The following is a 19,339-nucleotide window of genomic DNA, read 5'->3' on the forward strand; positions in this document are numbered from 1 at the left end:
GCACCACTAGGTTAGAGGTCCCAACTGCTCAGGTAGCCCCCTCCATGTTTCCGCCCCGTTTATGACATATTCTGTTACGTTTGTATCACATGTCTATGTATACGCCCTGTACACGCCTTCTTGTTACATCAGTTTTGCCCTTATCTTTCGCGACTGCTACGAACCCCGCCTACTGCTACGCCTACTGTATTGAATGTAATGCAATTATTTTGATATATATATTGTGCACCGATATTAAAGTTTGCTAGCCAATTCCCAGATCCTGCCCCCGACAGCTGTCGGGCCCTGCCATCCTATTCCCGTACAGGCTGTCCTGTTCCTGTCCTTTATGCTTGATTAAAGCCTGTCAACTTCAGCTACCTCGAATCTTGACTCTTATTTATTGAGCTACCTGTTTATTGATTATAGTCAAAAATAGATCCGGTAATAATTTATTTATTTACCACAGTATACTTTGCCAAATGGGCATTTTAGCATATAAATCACATTTGATGTGTCGCAAGTGGCGTTGACTCTTAATTTAATCTGATGACCCTTCATTGGGTGATGTATGATGTTCCCTTTGATAATGTTGTTACAGTTGTCACAATGTAAACAAGGCCTGGTTCCTCTGTATATGATGGATGTTTTGGTTTGTGTTTTTAGTAACTCTCCCAAATGTTTCCCTTTAGTAAAGGCAAAGATTGGAGGTTTGTGGAAAATGGCGTTGAAGTCAGGTTCTGCCTTCAAAATTCCCCAATGGTTTTTACTGAGTTTTTTAAATGTTATGCTTGATGTAGAGAATTTCGACACCATGGTCGTTCTTGCCTCATTGATTTTTGTGCGTGGCTTTAGAAGGTCGTTTCTCTTCATATTATGCACCTTCTGTTTGGCTATCGCTATAATCTCTTTGGGATATCCTCTGTCAACAAACCTCTCTCCCATCTCATCAAGTCTTGTTGTGGCTATGTTGGGGTCTGACCTGATTCTTTTGACTCTCATCATTTGTGAGAGAGGAAGATGACGTTTAAGAGCTGCTTGATGAAAGCTGTTGTAATGTAAGGTGTTGTTTCTATCTGTGTTCTTGCGAAATATGTCAGTTTGAATCCCTTTTGGGGACAAAGTGATCAAGACGTCTAGAAATGTGATATTTTTTTCCGAAATCTCCCGTGTAAGCTGGATCCTCTCATCGATCAAATTCAGATTGAGCAAGGCTTCTTCCAGTTTATATTTAGTGTTGGTCCATACAATGAAAATGTCATCAATATATCTAACCAGCATTTTTAAGTTGGATGTCCAGTTTGGATTATTCAAGATTTTGTTATCTTCGTACATTTTCATGAAGATGTTCGCGTATGCAGGTGCTGCGCAATTTCCCATTGAGGTTCCTACCAATTGCTGGAACCATTAGGTCTCATACTTGAAGTAACTCTGATATAGGGTAAAAACCATCAGTTCCATAAGAAAAGTTTGCATGGGTAAATCATATTCTGTTGTTAGAATGGCTTGTTCCATGGCTTCTAGTCCAGCATCATGTGGAATAGACGTGTAGAGTGACTTCACGTCAGCTGTGCAAAGTATCAGATGTTCATTCTGTGTGATTTCTATCATGTTGAGTTTCATTAGAAAATCAGTCGTATCTTTGATGTAGGTCGTGATCCGTTTAACTGTAGGTTGAAGGTATTTATCTAGAAATGAACCAATGCATGTAAACTACCTCTTGTAGAAACAATAGGTCTTAATAGTGGGTCTTCCAGATTCTTATGTATTTTTGGCATCATGTAAAAGGTAGGACGCTTGGGATTCTGTGTGATTAAATAGTTCTTGGTCCTTTCATTGGTGATTCCATTATTTTTAGCTCTTAGGATAATTTCTGTCAGTGTCTTCATATATTCATTGGTAGGATTAGTCTCCAATGGTGCATACGTTGTGTAATCTGATATGTGGTCAAAGACCTTCTGTTTGTACATGACAGTATTCATTATTACTAGGCCTCCACCTTTATCAGCTTTGACACAAATAATGTCTTTGTTGTTGGCCAACTTTTTTAATGTACTGAGATCTTCGGTGGTGATGTTCTTTCTCGTTGTTTGTTGAACTTTGAGTTTGGCAAGATCTTCTTTCACAAGAGTTTCAAAGAGATCTAAGGTTTTATGGCTCATCGGAGCTAAAAACGTACTTCTGGGTCTAAGTCCTTTCAGTTGGTCTGGTTCCTGTGATGTGGGTTTAGGGGTAACGTTGTCGAAAAAATGACGTAATCTCAGTTTACGCATCAATTTAAATAAACTGATCTCCAATTCGAGGGTATTGGTCTGTGTAGTAGGGACAAAAGATGTCCCTTTTTGTAAAAGTGTGAGTTCTTGAACAGTTAATTTGTAGTCTGAAATGTTAATAACTAGTTGGTTTTTACTGTGGTTTTTTTCTTGTCTTTCAATTTGGATGCCACACTGCTGGTTTCTGTGGAAGTTGATGGTGCTCCCTCGCTGCTTGTAGTTGGTTGTTTATTGTGCGGTTGTCGTCTGTTGGTTTGAGGTCTATTGGAGGCATCACTCCCTGATGAGGAGGTATCGGTATATTGCGACTGGGGACGGTTCCTTCTCCTTTGGGCATATACCTTTGCCCAGGTGTAAACCTCTCCTAATTTATAGTCGAGGGTGTCTCGTCTGAATTTTCTAATCTTTCGTTCATTGATGTCTTGTGTGTGTTTGGTGATTTGTTCGTTGACATCCTTAAGTACTGTTGCTAATTCTTCAGCGGACATCATCCCTGTAAGTTCCTCTGTAATCTCCTCCATCTCTCTGGTCAATTCATTCACTATTCCTTAGAGTTCTTCTATAATTAGCAGAATCAGATCCAATGAGCATTTGTTTAAGATGGCATACCATTGTTCTTGGAATTTCTTAGAGTTCTTACATAACGATCGTTTAAGAGCAACCCGTAATCCCCTCGGGATGCGCTGTACTCTGTGATATTTGATTAATGTACTGGCGTGTAGTTTTTGGTTAACTTGTCTTTTCGATAGGTATAATAATTGTTTCAAGTTTTGTTCTTTGGTCCTGTAAATTCATCTACTGCAGTGATAACACATTGCAAGCTGCATTAATAATGGACACTAACAGCACTACACGTTCACTGACAGCTGCCATTCCATATTGGGTGGGCACAAGTATCCGCTTGCTACACCGTAATATGTACTCATTAGCCTGGCATATTTCTTTGTGACCTGAGCTAGGTTGCTGCAGGTTGGCGTCTGCATTTTTTCCTAAATAGTTCTCATATGTACAATTAATAAGGCCGAGTGTTTTAAGTGCTTCGTTCCGGTTACACCAGTCTCTTAAAGTTTGCAATGCAATAGGTCTCGCATTTAAGCTATTAGCATTGTAAATGACAACGCCTTTTCTTTATGTTTTAAAAACCAAATACATAAATAAAAGGCATTGCCATTTACAATGCCAATAGTTCAAACTTGCGTAAATGCGAGACCTATTGAATTGCAAATGCTTGTTTGGAAGTTGCAGTAGCCCTAACAGACATTGGCGGGGGTAAGTTCCATCGCCACTTTCAGTACTTTACCTACCTCCTTTTGTAGCACAGCCCAAAACGCTCACAAATGCACACATTTTCATGCAATGTGAGCGAACTCTGGTTGGGACTCACTCTCACCGCACCCGACATAGTTCTGCTGGGTGCGACGGGTAGGCCCTGTGCAAGCGCTTTGGAGTCATATATGCCCAATAAAAAGTAAGTAAATTAGCACCAATTTAAATCCGGCATTGCTGGCTACTTCCTGTACCTGTGCAAGAGCTCTATTCCACTCTCCATCTGTAAGCAGGGATGCCAGCTCCCTGTTCTAGGTGGCACGTATTTTCACTATTTTCAACCGCCTATAATTTTTGTAAGGCTGTATTCAGCTGGTAGACGATGTCCTTGAAGGAGCTGGGATTTAAAATCTCCTGCAGCACGTGCAACTACTCTGGCTCTTCTGGGATGGAGGTCTATAATTTACGGGCTGTGTTTGATTTGCTCACCTATTGTAGAAATTGCCTCCAATCGACGCAACAGTGTTTCAACCTCGTCCTCAGAGATGAAAGTTCCATTTAGAAATAGATCACCTGCATTCTGGCAACCTCCCTCAAGCCATCCTGTGACAGCCATGGAGCCAACGATGTGTATGAAGGGCCGTAGCCACCGTGCCTGAAGAAGTTTAGCATAGGGCACTTGTTTCAAAACCTTCCTAACTGCTCTTTCCCACACCTGGGCCACCTAATGAATAATAAACCACCCGCTCTGGTATTCTTGCACCGCACAGTAGCAACTTGGGAAGTTGGATACCTCAGTGGACCCAGACAGTATTTCTATCTTCCAATTAGGTCCGTCCTCGCCACACATTGCAGCATATTGTAAAAGACTGGCTAAATAATACAGCAGAAGATTCCAGAGCCCATGTCCACTGCAGCTGAGATCCAATTTCGGGATCTACAGTCAGACTCCACTCCTCCTACCCGCTCAGATCAGACTAACCAACAATGTGTCAAGCTGTCTAAACAACAGCAGCACATAGAACAAGTTCTGCATCATATAAAGACAGCGAGACAACAGGACCATTTCAGCCACCCTTCCCATTGCCAACAGGGGCAATGTGGTCCAGAAACGTACCACGGCTATTTAACCTTCCATTCCCATATTTAACTTGTATTGGAGACGGCCTTCGTGGGTTATCTGCAGGCCCAAATAGCTGAAACTCTGGTTCACCCAAGGAGGGCCCACCACCGGTAGGGCTTATTCATTCCAGTCTGCCAGGGGGAACAGTACAGTTTTGTGTCGGTTAAGCCCTGATACTACACCAAAGTATGTCATCAGCTGCAAGAGGAGAGCCACGGAGTGCACTGGGTGGGTCCCGCACAAAAATCCATGTGTTGTCTGCATACATGGACACACCAAGAGTCTTGTTGCCCACCTGTATGCACCAGCTCGGCATCTTATCCCTAAGATATGCCGCCAGCGGCTCTATAGCTAGGGCGAACAGAAGGGTCAACAAGGGGATCCCTGTAGCGTACCTCACTTAATAAGATAGGCATCAGACACTTCGGTACCCACTCGCAACCACGCCCTTTGTGCTGTGTATAGAAAATGTACTTATGCCAGGTGAGGTTCCATGAATTCTGGACCCGTTTCATAAATATCGTCGTATCATGACGGTTTTAGTATCAGCAGACCGAAAATGACGAGTATAATATGTACGAGTATTTTCGTCATGTTCGAGTGACGTGATCACCATGAAATCAGGGATTCCGTTCTGAACCCTTGGGTTCCATTTTGTGCATGGCAGCCATTTTGTGGTTGCCCTTACATAGGCCGATGACTAAGGCCGAACGAGTCCTTGGGACACGTACACCTTTAGTCGACTTCTGTGTGACCTGGACAAGCTGACTCCGTTGCCCGAAGCCAAACCTGTTAGGCCAGTTCCTTTCCCAGTAGCTGGTCGAGATTGAGGATCAAGGCACAGGACATCATAAACCTTTTATTGCCCACAACTATCTCTTATCTGACTCACACCTGTCTCTGCTCTTTTCTTTATGGCCTGTTTACGATGAGGAGGTGCCCGTTTTTATTAGGGGTCCGTCCGATTTATCTGATGAAGAGTGTTGGGCCTTTCTGGGTAATTGATGGTGGGCTGGACAATGAAATGTGGGTTTGTCATGCAATGCTTTTGTCGTGTACACATGGGATTGGTCAACTGTAAATAAGGAATGTTTGCCTGAAGCACAATATTTGGTATAAAAGGGATGACGCACTTTGTAAGATCGAGCAGTCTCCTACGAATATACAGTCATTGTACTTCGTGGACCTCTGTTACTGGTTGCAGCCAATAAATTTGATCTTTGACGTCACCAAGAAGTTGCCGCGTTTCTGTAATTCCGAGACAGGTGAATCCGGAGATTTCGGGTGTGTCCCCTGGCACCGCTGGGTTCTAAATAACCCGGTTCTCCATTTGGCGCCCAAAATGGGGCGACTTCAGCGGTACCGGTCCAAGCCTGATGATCGTGAGGAGCTTCGTGTGAAAATTCTGGAGGAAGGCCAGCCACTTCATCGACCCCTGTATGTCGTCGTGGTCCGAAAGTCTTTGCTGCGAGGTTCCCCGCTTTCCGACGGCTACGAAGGACTGCTGCCCTGACTGTTGCCCTGTCTTGGAGCCTTAGACAATTTGTAGAGCGAGACGTTACACGGGTCTTCTGGTGACGTCATCGATACCTCAGTTAAGTATGAGTGGAGCATCTCCCAGTCCTTAGTTTTGGGTATCCCCTTGGGATCTTTGATTTGGAACTTGCAAGTACCAACGCCAAGGGACTCGTGTATTCACGAGACTATCGTATTCAATAATCCTTTGAAATTTGAAGCTAGACTAGTGAGCGAAGATGCGGTCTTAGCAGACTTGGAAATTTGTTTTGTTTTGGCTGTACTAGGGATTCCCGATTGGAGGACTCGTGTCCGGTTACTCCGATTGGAACGCCAACCTATGAGCTCTATGAGAAGCACGGCGTGGGCCCTATCACGTATAATGAAGTATGGGTTAGGTACACTAGGAAAGATGGTGTCCTAAAATGGCCCCAATAATGGTAGTTTTGATACGGAAGTTCTAGATAATTTAGAGGTTAAACTCTTTAAGAAGAAAGCCCGGCCGGCGATGTTTGACTCTTTCCGCCTATGGCGAAAGGAAGCCAAACAGAATGAAATTAAATTAGCGAAGAGAAATAAAAGAGAGAAGGGTATCTCGATAATGCAAGCTGCTATGCAGTTTAAAGATAACGAAGAAGAACAGGCGAGTGAGCAGTTGCACAGGCAACGTAAAATGGCGATGGATAAGTGCTATCCAACTTTGCCGCTTCTTCAGCAAGATGCAGCGAAGGAACTTGAGAAAGATCCCTTGATGTCACATTTGTTGAGTTCGCCACCCCCTTATGCGCAGAGTGCTACAGCACCTCCGCAACCGTTAGTTGTGCAACCTCCAGTTGTGCAGCTTCCTGCTATTCCACAGCCGCCAGCTCCTCTTCAGTTGGCCCCTACTCCTCTGGTCCAGCCTTCTCAAGGGCCACTGGCTTTGCTACCTACTCCGCCTTTAATTCCTGCACCTTTTTTACCTGTTCTTGCTACCTCCTCTACTACTGCTCCTACGTTGACCTTTTCTCAGTCCGCTTTATCTCCTGTCCTGTCGACCTCTCCTTCTGTTCGACAGAGAATGACCAACACTGTTACTAGTCTTTTGTCTCCTTTCTTTGGGTTGCATAGTACGACCCCTGTTTCGGAGCGTAAACAGTGCGTAGCCAGCTGCCTGATTCTCGAGAGAGAGAAATATTGGATCGTTTGGCACGTAAATGGGTTACTCGTCCTTTAAGATACAATGTAGAGTCTGTTATGTATGTCTTCCGTCAATGGGAAGCACCGAAGCAGAGATATGTTTTCGATAAGGTGTGTACTTTACTTCGTGAGGAATGGGAAGATGATGACATGGGACAGACTCCGTCTGAGTTGTTCCATATACAGTCTGAGTTTGCGAAAGGTACGATTGTGGGTTCCGATGTTGAGAAAGCAGTTGAGACGTTGTTGTCGCTTAGGAGCGAGTCTCTTTCTCAGCCGCTGTTTGAGCCTGACCCTTCTGTTAGGAGAAAGGTGAGAAGTTCCTCCGGTATGGAAGGATGTCGTTGCGGCTGATGCCGTTAATCAAATTGATGCTGTACCAGCACATTTTCAATGTGTTTGGGTACATGTTCCATGGAAGCGAGCAGAAGTTTTGGCTCTTAAGCAGACTTTACCTGACCCCCGTAAAAATCCTGCAGGATATTACAAGGAGTTATCACAGACCGCAGACTCATGTGTTATGAATCTAGCTGATATAGACATGTTGTTTGGAAATGTGGTTCCACAGCCTTTATGGGGATTGATTCGTTATACGGATCATGCGCAAGAGTTAGGTGATTCATGGGTTAATATTGCTGCTGCAGATGGCCGACAAGTTGGTGGTGCTAAACCTGAGCCTTTGGTAGCGGAACTCCCTGGTAAGATCGTTACTTACATGAAGACTTTAATGCCTGCGATGCGTGTACATTGGGATAAATTGTCTGCGTGTAAGCAGAAGAAAGAGGAAACTGTGTCTGATTTCTTCACTAGGTTTGAAGAGACGTTTATCGACCATAGTGGTCAAGAAATGAGTACTGAAGGTGGTCAACGGTTGTTCGTTGACAAGTTTGTGCATAATTTACTTCCTGAATTATGTAAGAAGTTGAAGGATTCAGAGAGTTCTTGGGCCATTTCCTCTTCAGCACAGATATTAACTGCTGCACAGTATTACGAAAATAGGGATAAAGACGAGAAGGATAGAGCAGACAAGAAAACCAAAGAGTTGAAGACGAAGGTGCTTTTACAGCAAGCGTATCCGCCCCGTAATAATCAGAGTGATTATCAGCAGCCTCAGCAGTTTCAGAGAAGCTCGCAAAGGTTCGAGCCTCCTCAACAGCGTTTTCTGGTAGGCCCTAATCAGTGTTCATATTGTAAGGAAGAGGGTCATTTCAAGTATAGTTGCCCTATTTTGTTACAGCATATGAATGGTGCTTCTGGCACAAGAGGTCGGGGTGTTCACCAAGCTCCTAGAGGTAGGGGACGTGGAAGTTTTCCCCAGAATGAGCGTTCCTTTCCTCCACAGAATACGATGAATAGTTTTGATCAGCAGAATGGTGTATCTGGTAGGACGACTCAGTACTATGCTGACGACTACTATGTTGAAGGTGAGAATGTGGATGGTAATCTTTGCTATAACAGCCGTGGACAAAGAGAGGGAGTTGTTTCAGTTCCAGTAGATCAGAGTGGACCTTATGTTGAAGTGATTACATCAGGTGTGTCAGAGCCTTTTCTGTTGGATACTGGTGCTACGAAGAGTTCTATTATGCACTCTAAACTCCCTGGCGCACCTTTGTCTGGCTTAACGAATGTTTCAGTAGGTTTTTCTGGCGCCCCAGTTAGAAATCCGATTTCTAATCCTTTGTCCCTTTCTGTTGGACCATGTGAATTCGAAGCACCCCTTATCAGTCAAATAAGCTTTATTCGGTATTTGATTTAAACCATAAAAGCAGCAAGAAAAAAATATATACATACATATTTAAATGACTCAACATATCATTACAAAGTAAAAAAAGAACCAACTATTAAAGCAGACTTAAATCAGATTGGCAGTTCAGCTAAAAGAAAAAACGTATATGCACCTTCAGGAAAAAGATAAGGGGGTTTTGACACAAAAATCTTCGATTCCCGTTTCACCAGACGTTGTTATTCCATGTCACTTGCCTTAGGGCCGAATGGGGTCGGGGGCCGGGATAAAAATCGTACAAGTCCCAGATGCAAATGAGGCCATCTCCCTCTGTGGACTGGGAAGATCGCAAATAGGGGACAATGTTCGTACTCTTGAATTTAATTAAAATCAGGTCGCCCGGGATGTCTTTGGGTGTTGTACCCAGCCACCCCACCCTCCTGACACTCAAGATGCCGCCATCTAAGTCAGGTGGAAGTGGTCTGTTTTGTTTTAGCCAAGAAATGGCTTTGTTGAACAAGTCCCGGTGGGTTTCAAATTTTCCCTGATTGGGTACAGGGACCCCGGACAGAACAGCCACGTAGGATGCGGCTTCTGGAGGTACGTTAATACGTGACCTGCTTTCATGTGCAGTCCGTCGGGCTCTATGGGGTACGGGTACAGAGTTATGAGTGGTGTTCTTGCTTCTTGGATTTGGTATAGACATGAGGGGTACAACAGTTTGAGCTTTTGTACGTGACGTGGGCTTAAGCTTTTCGTTGTTGCTATGGGGAAGAGAATGAGTGGATGTAGCTGTTGTTTCAGTTGGAATATGGTGCCTTGATATTATGCTTTCAATACTAGTCAACCTTTCTCCCAGAGTGTTGATTTTTGTGACCAAGGGTGACAGTAGAGTTGATAACAGTTGCTCGATGTGGGTCAATAGGGTCAGATGAAAAGGTGGGACTGAATCAGGTGTTCTGTTGAAAGCCACGGTCGGGGGTGATGTGGGATGGTTGAAGGGAGATAGTGATAGTGAGGGGGTAGAGCACGATTTACCGGAATTAGAGAGGATCTCAGTGTCATTGGCATTTTCCTCATCAAAAACTCTACCCACCATGCCGGGGGTAGATAAGTCCTGGGCATAGTTCGTACCACACAGAGCGTTTAGCTCCTCCCAGATGGACATGGTGTAAGGGAATCAGAGCCGCTACGACAGGAATATAACAATACAATGTGGAATCACAAATGCTATGATACGATAGAACAGCTCAGTACCTCCACCTTCGTCGTAGCCAAGGGAGGTGGCCCGTCCCGGCCTCCTTGTGCCTCTGAGGGCCACAGAGGGCCCGCGCTTTGCCCGGGCTTAGCCCGGCGCTGCTCCGCGCGCGCTCCCGCGATGCGGGAGACGAGAGACGTTATATAGCGCCGGTGTGTGTGGGGGCGGACCTCCGGACTTCAGCGCACGGACTCCTGGACAATGGAGTCCCGTGCAATACCCAGCATACAGGACCCACGGGCTGTGGACCCCTCCAGGGGCGGCAGGCAAGTTCCCAAGGGCTGTGAGCCCCTCCAGGGGTGGCAGGCTGCGGCAGGCTGCTCCGTTTACCAGGTGCTCTCACGAGCGATGCGGGACCCGCGACAGCGGGTTCCGCAAGCAGTTTGAAGCTTGAAGCTGAGGTGTGTGTGGGGGCAGACCTCCGGACTTCAGCGCACGGACTCCTGGACAATGGAGTCCCGTGCAATACCCAGCATACAGGACCCACGGGCTGTGGACCCCTCCAGGGGCGGCAGGCAAGTTCCCAAGGGCTGTGAGCCCCTCCAGGGGCGGCAGGCTGCGGCAGGCTGCTCCGTTTACCAGGTGCTCTCACGAGCGATGCGGGACCCCTTATACTGACGACAGGTTGTGGTGAGAACTTGTTGGGATTGGATCTGTTGAAAAGATTGTATGCAACATTGTATTGTTCTCCTTCGGGAGTACAACTTACACTGGGTAAGAAAGTGGTTTCTCCGATGTATTTGTCGAAGGATAAACTTCCGACAGAATTGTCTTCTCTTCCTGATATTCTTTGGGCGACTGGTCCTAACGATGTGGGTCTTTTGGAGATACCGCCATATGTTGTGACGTTAAAAGTGAACGTTAAAATGCCACGCATTCCGCAATATAGGATCTCTAGTGATGGAGAAAGGGCGTTGCTAGCGATTATCCTTGATTTGATTGAGAAAGATGTGATTGAAGAAACGAGAGGAAATGTGTGCAATAGCCCTGTTTTGCCTGTCTTGAAACATACTGATTCTTCTCAGCCACCTGTTTACAGGTTTGTGATTGATCTTAGAGAGGTGAATAAGATAGTTGTGCCACAATTTCCTGTTGTTCCTGATATCACTGCCTTATTGACTATGATTTTCGGTGACTGATTTGAAGAATGCTTTCTTCAGCATCCCGATTGCCGAGGAGAGTAGAGATATTTTCGGCTTCTCTTTAGGAGGTCGAAGCTTCCGGTTTAAGCGCGCTCCTCAAAGCTATTGTGAGAGTCCGTCAATATATAGCCAGGCTTTGAAAACACAGCTTGATACAATTGTTCTGCCCGATGGTGCTGCTCTTCTTCAGTACGTCGACGATTTGTTAGTTGCTGCCGATACAGAGGAGATTTGTAAGAAAGCTACTTTGTCATTGTTGCGTCATTTGTCTGATTTCCATCACAAGGTGTCTCTTTCGAAGTTACAGTATTGTCGACAAGAAGTGACCTAATTAGGTCATCTCTTATCGAAGGAGGGAAGAAGATTGACCCCAGAACAAATTCAAGCGATTGCGAAAATGAGTGTGCCAATTACACAGAGAGAAGTGCGTGCTTTCTTGGGTATTACGTCATATTGCAGACAATGGATAGCAATTTTTTCTCTGCTAGCCAGACCGCTGGTGTCATTGACTTGTAAAGATACACCAAATCCCCTCCCGTGGTCCGAAGATTGTCAGAAAAGTTTTTCCGAATTGCATAATGCATTGTGTTCGGCTCCTGTGTGGGGTACCCCCGACTACAGTAAGCCCTTTACGTTGTATGTCCACGAGAGAGAGGGATGTGCGTTGTCAGTGTTGACACAATCTTTTGGGGACAAGCAGCGTCCATGTGCGTATTTCTCGTCGACTTTGGATCCGGTAGCTAGGGCGTTGCCGAGTTGTTTGAGAGCCACAGCGGCAGCAGCTGTTTCTATTCGACAGTCTGCTGGTTTGGTGATGAATAATACGCTGGTCGTGATGGTTCCACATGCAGTGGATACTTTGTTAAACAGGACCAAGACACAGCACTTAACTAGTGCTCGATTGTCAGGTTATGAGCTGACACTTTTAGCGAGTCATGTGCACATAAAGAGATGCAATACGTGGAATCCAGCCACGTTATTGCCAATTTCAGTAGAGACAGATGTTGTTGAACAACATGATTGCTTTCTCAGGACAGAGGAAGAAACAAAAGGGAGAATAGATCTTAGGGACACTCCTCTTGTGAAGTGTGATGGTACCTTATGGGTGGATGGTTCATGCTTCAAGCTTCCGAATGGTGATACGACTGCGGCATATGCTGTTACGACTTTGCATACGATTGTTGAAGCTGCACGTATCCCACATAATTCAGCCCAAGCAGCAGAGTTGATTGCACTTACGAGAGCGTGTGTGTTGTCGAAAGGAAAGAAAGTGACCATATATACCGACAGCCAGTATGCGTTTGGTGTGGCTCACAGTTTTGGACGTTTGTGGAAGGAACGTGGGTTCCTCACGTCACACGGGACAAAGATACAGCATGGTCAATTGGTGAATGAGCTCCTGGAGTCACTTACCTTGCCGTTACAAGTTGCGATTGTGAAATGCAGTGCACACAAGGTCACTGATGATGTTGGTCGTGGTAATGCGTTTGCGGATGAAGTTGCGAAAGACGTGGCAAGGGATGTGATGAGTCGAATGTATGTTGCGGGTCCGGCGAGATGGGTTCCGGATAGAGGAATGTGTGAGGATACGATAGAGAGTGTGAAGTCGATTCAAGCTGAAGCTACAGAGAAAGAGTTGAGTGTGTGGAGAGAGAGCACGGGTAAATTGGATTCAAATGGTTGTTGGGTTGAATTGTCAGAGCATCAGCGATGGTTGTTACCCGATGCGTACGTGCTTGCAGTGGTTACGATGGCACATGGAATGGCTCATATCAGTGTGAAAGGGATTTGTAAGTTGTTGGCTCCAGTATGGCAAAACGCTGGAATTCCTAAGTGTGCAGAGAATGTGGTCAAGAATTGTATGGTTTGTCTGAAGTACAATCCTGGTAAGGGAACTCCAACTCCAGCTGGTCATTTTGCTCCTCCGACGTATCCGTTCGAGGTTTTGCAGCTAGATTTTATTCACATGGAGAGATGCAACAACCTGAAGTATGTGCTCATAGTTGTTTGTGCCTTTTCAAGATGGGTTGAAGCATATCCCCTGAAAGATAATACTGCCTTGTCCACAGCTAAAGTCCTTGTCAAAGAGTTTTTCCCTAGGTATGGTTTGCCGAGAATGGTCTGGAGTGATAATGGGAGTGAATTTGTGGGTCAAGTGATGAAGAGAGTATGTGAAGGGCTAGGAATCCGCCAAAAGTTCCATGCTGCACATCACCCCCAATCAGCTGGACTAGTAGAGTGCTATAATGGCACTCTTAAACTGAAACTGGCCAAGATACAAGCGAGCTCTGGTCTTAAATGGCCTGATGCTTTGCCATTAGCACTTTTGTCTACAAGGATGACTGTACATTCCCGAGTAGGACTTAGTCCTTATGAGATTGTGTTTGGTCGCCCGGCCAACATATGGGGAGTGCAGAGGCCGTCGAAATTCAGCGAGATTGAACATCCTGTACTACTTGATTACTTGTATGATTTGACGGCTAAATTGCGTGTCTTACACCAACAGGTTCATGATACACTGCCTCAGGCTTCTGAAGATCCAGGACATGTCATCGATCCTGGCTCGTGGGTGCTGATCAAGAACTTCCAGCGAACGAAGAACGATCAGCCCCGCTGGATTGGTCCCTACTTGGTGCTGTTGTCAACGCGATCTGCAGTACGAGTGCAAGGAAAAAAGAACTGGATCCACGGCGTACACTGTAAGAGGGTCCCTTTGCCTCTGCAGGGTATTGCTGATTCTGAGACTGAGACTGTGCCTCATTTTCTGCCTTTTAGCGACGCACGTTTAATGGGGACAAGTTCTGAGCGTGAAAGCAACAATCTTCTGCAAGAAGCTGTGCCACCGTCAGTTCGATTGGACACTACCGAGCCTGAACTCTTGTTCTGTGACCAGACATTACCCGGGAAGGGCCGTTATAATTTACGACCAAGAGTCATGGGACAAATAAAATGATTTCCCTTGCTATTTTTGAACATACAGCTCTCCCATCTGAGAAACTGTTTTGACCGATTTTTGTTTTTCAACCGCCATCCGGGTTCAGCTGTAGGGTCGCGGCATCAAGTCTTTGGAGTGCAAGCCGGAGACACAAGGTTGATGGTTCTGGTTGGTCCTTGGGCGTTCCCTGGACTGAGAGCCGCATTCCTTAGCACAGAACACCCTACCTCCTCGAGCAGCACGGTTAGAGGATGGAGTTTTTCGAGATGGAGAGGCCTGTTGAAGAAATGAATTTTAGAGCCAAAATGTGTACAATCATGAGCAGAAAATGTTTTTTAATATTGTGTCTTTGTATGTTGCTTAGCGTAATGATGTTTTTTTTTTTTTAAAGTTTTATTTTTGGAGCAAAACAAAGATAGTATGCACAGTCCCATCCATCGTGATCCCACATAGAAGTTACTAGGTGAATGAAGCGGTACAGTGTTTACAATAATCAAACTTATAACATCCACATTAGTGCAAAGCATTTCAGGTCATATCGACGATGTGATGAATAGGGATATATTTGTGGCGCAGAAATACAGTTTGCGATTTCGTGTTTTGTTGGCTACTATCCGTCCGAGTTTTGCCTTTTTCTCCTTATAATAAACATAAAACAATGAAAACAGCACACTTAGTCTGGCACGTATTTGAAGTAGTAGCTTTCGGCACTCGTGGCTCAGTCCATCTGTAAAGGAAGCAGTGCAATGTGTCAAAGCCCCCTAGTTCCCTCTCCCTCCCATACCCCCTCCCATGGCTGGACCCACCCACCTCTGTTGCGCACGCCCTGAATACAGTGTAATAACTCAATCAATGCTCCTCGTCACTCTCAGATTCTTCGTCTACATCCTCCTCTAGTGGTTCGCAGATATCCCCTCTATAGGTGTTCCAGGATTGCCACACCCCATTCCATTTACGTGGATTGCCCCTCAATTTATATACCGCCCTTTCAGTCAACATGAGCATGTCCATGTTACGGAGCCATTGGGGCAGCGTGGGGAGATCAGCCGACCCCCACCTCTGTGCTATATCCCGTTTCGCTGTTACCATCCCCACTGTGGCCCAGGTCCTTGCATAAAAGGTGAGGTCAGTCGGCTCCCAGATGTTGAGTAGGCAGAGCCGTGGGTCCAAGGTGAGGGTGGTGTGAAGTGTCTGGGCCATCGTGCGTACTACCCGTTGCCAGTATCTGACTATCAACGGACATTCCCACACCGTGTGTATGAAGGTCCCCTCCGCCCCGCATCCCCTGAGGCAATACGGATGATCCGCCCTGCGTAGTTTATGAAGCAACGTACGGGTGTAGTATATTCTGTGAACGAACTTCAGCTGTACTAGGCGAAATCTAGACGATATGCCCGCTTCACGTGGGGATGCCATGGCTGTGTTCCAGTCGTTGTCATCCAGATCACCCACGTCCGCCATCCATTTGTCCTTCAGTTTCCCCAGTGGATCAGGCATATTGTTAAGCAGCTTGCGGTATGTCAGCGATGTCGCCCCCTCTTGCATGAATTCGGTAAGTAGACGATCCTCCAGAGGGGAGGATTCGGGCAGTGATGTGTCGGGCGAGATCGCTGCCTGTAGCGCGTGACGGACCTGGATATACCTGTAGAGCTCTGTGTTCCCCAACTCATATTGGTCCTGTAACGAGGCAAAGGAGATCACTCCTTCCCTAGTCCACATGTCCCCCACAGTGGAGATACCGATGCTGTCCCAGTGCGTGAAGCCCTTAGAGCGCCGCAAATGGCCCAACGCCTTCGCGTCCCATAGGGGCGTAAGTTTCGTAATGGTGCCATCCCACTGCAACTTTGCCTGTGCCTTGTACCATATGCGGACTGTGTGTTTCGTAGGGCCAATGAGTTTTGCCGCCACTCCACGGTGGTACAGTGGGGCCAATAAGGTGTTTGCACCCAGTTGCGCCCTGTCAGCCTTGAACGCTGGGTCGTCCTGCGGGGCATGTATCCACTGGTTAATGATTTTGAGTTGGGCCGCCCAGTAGTATAATTGTACGTTCGGGAGGGCGATTCCCCCGTCGTACCATCCCCTGTTCAATTTGGCGTGAGAAATGCGGGCGGGCTGGTTGCCCCATAACAGGCCCGAAATCTGCGCCGTTATTTTCTGAAGGAAGCTATCTGACACCAAGTATGGGGCGTTCTCCAGCACATAGAGGAAACGTGGCAGAGCCATCATTTTGAATAGCGCCGCACGGCCAAGGAGCGTTAGGGGGAGATCCTTCCAGTGGCGCACGTCCTCGCGGAGGCGGGCCAAGGGAGGTTGGAGGTTGAGCCGTGAGAAATCCGCCTCATTCCGTGTGACGTGAATCCCCAAGTACTTAAATGACGTGTGCGCCGGTTCCAGTGGGCAGAAGTCCGGGAGGGGCGGGAGTGGCCCCCGCAGTTCGAAAATGACGGACTTGGTCCAGTTAATGGTGTAACCCGAAACTCGCCCGTGAGCCGTACAGAGAGCCAGGAGGTTAGGGAGACTCTCTTCCAGATCCGTAAGATAGATCAGCATGTCGTCTGCGTAAAGGGACACTCTGTCCTCCCATGACGGGGTCCATCGTATCCCTTTCAGGAGTGGGGTGGTGCGTATCGTAACCGCCAGCGGCTCTAGAACTAAGGCGAAGAGTAAGGGTGAAAGCGGGCAGCCCTGCCGTGTACCTCTGCCTAGGGAGAAGGATTTGGAGATGTGGCCATTGGCCGTCACATGTGCCACTGGGTCCCTGTACAGCATTCGTATCCAGGAAAGGAACACCGGGCCAAAACCCATACGCGTGAGCACTGCAAAGAGATAGTTCCATTCCACCATGTCAAACGCCATCTTGGCGTCTAAGGAGAGGATGGCAGCCGGTTCGTGCAGTAGTGGAACCCGCGCCAATACACCATGCACTCTGCGGAGATTTAGAGCAGTGCTGCGGCGGGGCATGAACCCGGACTGATCCGGGTGGATCAGGTGGGACAGAGTCGGCAAAATCCTGTGTGCTAACACTTTGGCAATAATTTTGGCCTCCGGATTCAAAAGTGAGATCGGTCTGTATGATGTGCATTCATTGGGGGGCTTACCTGGCTTCGGTATCGCCACAATGGTAGCCGTCCGCTGATCTAGTGGCAGCGTACCCTGTGCTCTAGATTCCTCATACATATTGAGCAGGGGCTTGCTTAAGGATTCAGCCATAACCTTCAGCCATTCGATGGGAATGCCGTTGGGGCCCAGCGCCTTGCCTGGGTGGAGGGCGCCTATAGCCATCTGAATCTCCTCCACCGTGAGGGGCGCGTCTATGTCCTCGGACATCTCTGGTGTCAGCTCTGGTAAAGGAACGTGCCCGAGGGCAGTCTGTACCTCCCCCTCTTCTACTGCTATCTCTGGGGTATAGACTGAAGTGAAATAGTCGGCGAGGACGTCTGCTATCTCGTCGGGGCGGGTGTGGTTGTAGCCCTGCGTGTCCGTGAGTTGTAGGATATTCCTCCCCCCCCCTTGTCTCCTGTCCAGCCACGCCAGCAATTTACTGGCCTTGTCCCCAATATCATATACCCTTTGCTGTGTGGCCGCAATGTCTGACATCGTGACCCTGCGCATGTGATCTGTGAGGCGGCGCTGGTGGACCTGAAGGTCGTGAAGTGTGTCGTCTGAGGGGTTCGCCATATGGGCCGTGTTGGCCCTCTCTAGGCCTAACTCCATCTCGAGGGCCTCTTGTCCGTGCGTCCTTTTGTGATGTGCGATCACCGCTATGGCCTGACCCCTGAACACTGTCTTATACGCCTCCCACAGTATGGAGGGGGAGACCACCGAAGATCGGTTCTCATTGAAATACAGCCGGGTTGTCTCCCTCAAGTCCTTGGCAATCCGAGGTACTTTGAGGTAGCCTGGGAAAATCGGGAATAACCTACGCCGTGCCTTGGTCGTAGTGGCGAGTGTTAATGTGAGCGGCGAGTGATCGGAGACCCCCCGTGGCTGTATCTCGGTTTCGGCTACTGTAAGGTGACCATTAATCAAAGTGAAGAAGTAGTCTATCCTGGACAGGCTATTGTGCGTGGCTGAGTAGTATGTGTATTGTTGCTGAGTGGGGTGTAGAGCGCGCCATACATCCACCAACCCCTGTGCAGTCAAGAATGTCTGGAGCTTGTTGGGCCCTCCTGTGTGTGTGCGTGGGGGAAAGCGGTCCTCGGAGTCTGTGAGTGTCATGTTGAAGTCCCCACCTAAGAGCAGTTCCCCGTCGGGGAGTGTCAGCAAGAATTTGCCCAGATCAGGCAAGGCCTCAGAGTGTAGTGCTGGTGGTATGTAGACAGAGACCACATTGAAGAGCCTCCCCTCCCACTGGCCATGAACTGCCGCGAATCTGCCATGGTCATCCGTTGCGGTTGACTTGACAATGAATTTGGAAGATTTTTTTTGCAGGATACCCGTGCCACGGGACCCCGAAGTGAACTCAGCGTGCACTATCATATGATAGCCTCTCCTATCTAGGGCCTTCGTAGCCGCTCCCGACAAGTGTGTCTCCTGTAGGAGAATGAGAGCCGGCCCCCGTCTCCTTATCCCCTGTATCACTAGCCCTCGCTTAATCTTATCTCCCAGGCCCCTCACGTTCCAGGACATGACAATAAGTGAGTTCTTCGTGGTTGGACTATCCATTACAGCCATTGCCAGTCTCCCAATCAGACCTCCCCTCGCCCCGAGTGTACCAGTAATTCCCAGTTACATAAGACTTGCCGAGATACTTAAGTGTGCATAGAACATAACCTTGTAGGACCGAAAAATCCCACAATGAAAACTTAATTAACTCTCCCCCCCTCCCTGCCCCCCTGCTGTACGGACTCAAAACTGCCCGCCCCCCCAACTTAGCAGAGTGCATGCCCCATCCCCAAAACAGTGTACTTGCGCGTTGGGGTGAGGGACTCTCCGCAGCCGGCAGT

Source organism: Lissotriton helveticus, chromosome 10, assembly GCF_964261635.1.
Source record: "Lissotriton helveticus chromosome 10, aLisHel1.1, whole genome shotgun sequence".
Lineage (NCBI taxonomy): Eukaryota > Metazoa > Chordata > Amphibia > Caudata > Salamandridae > Lissotriton > Lissotriton helveticus.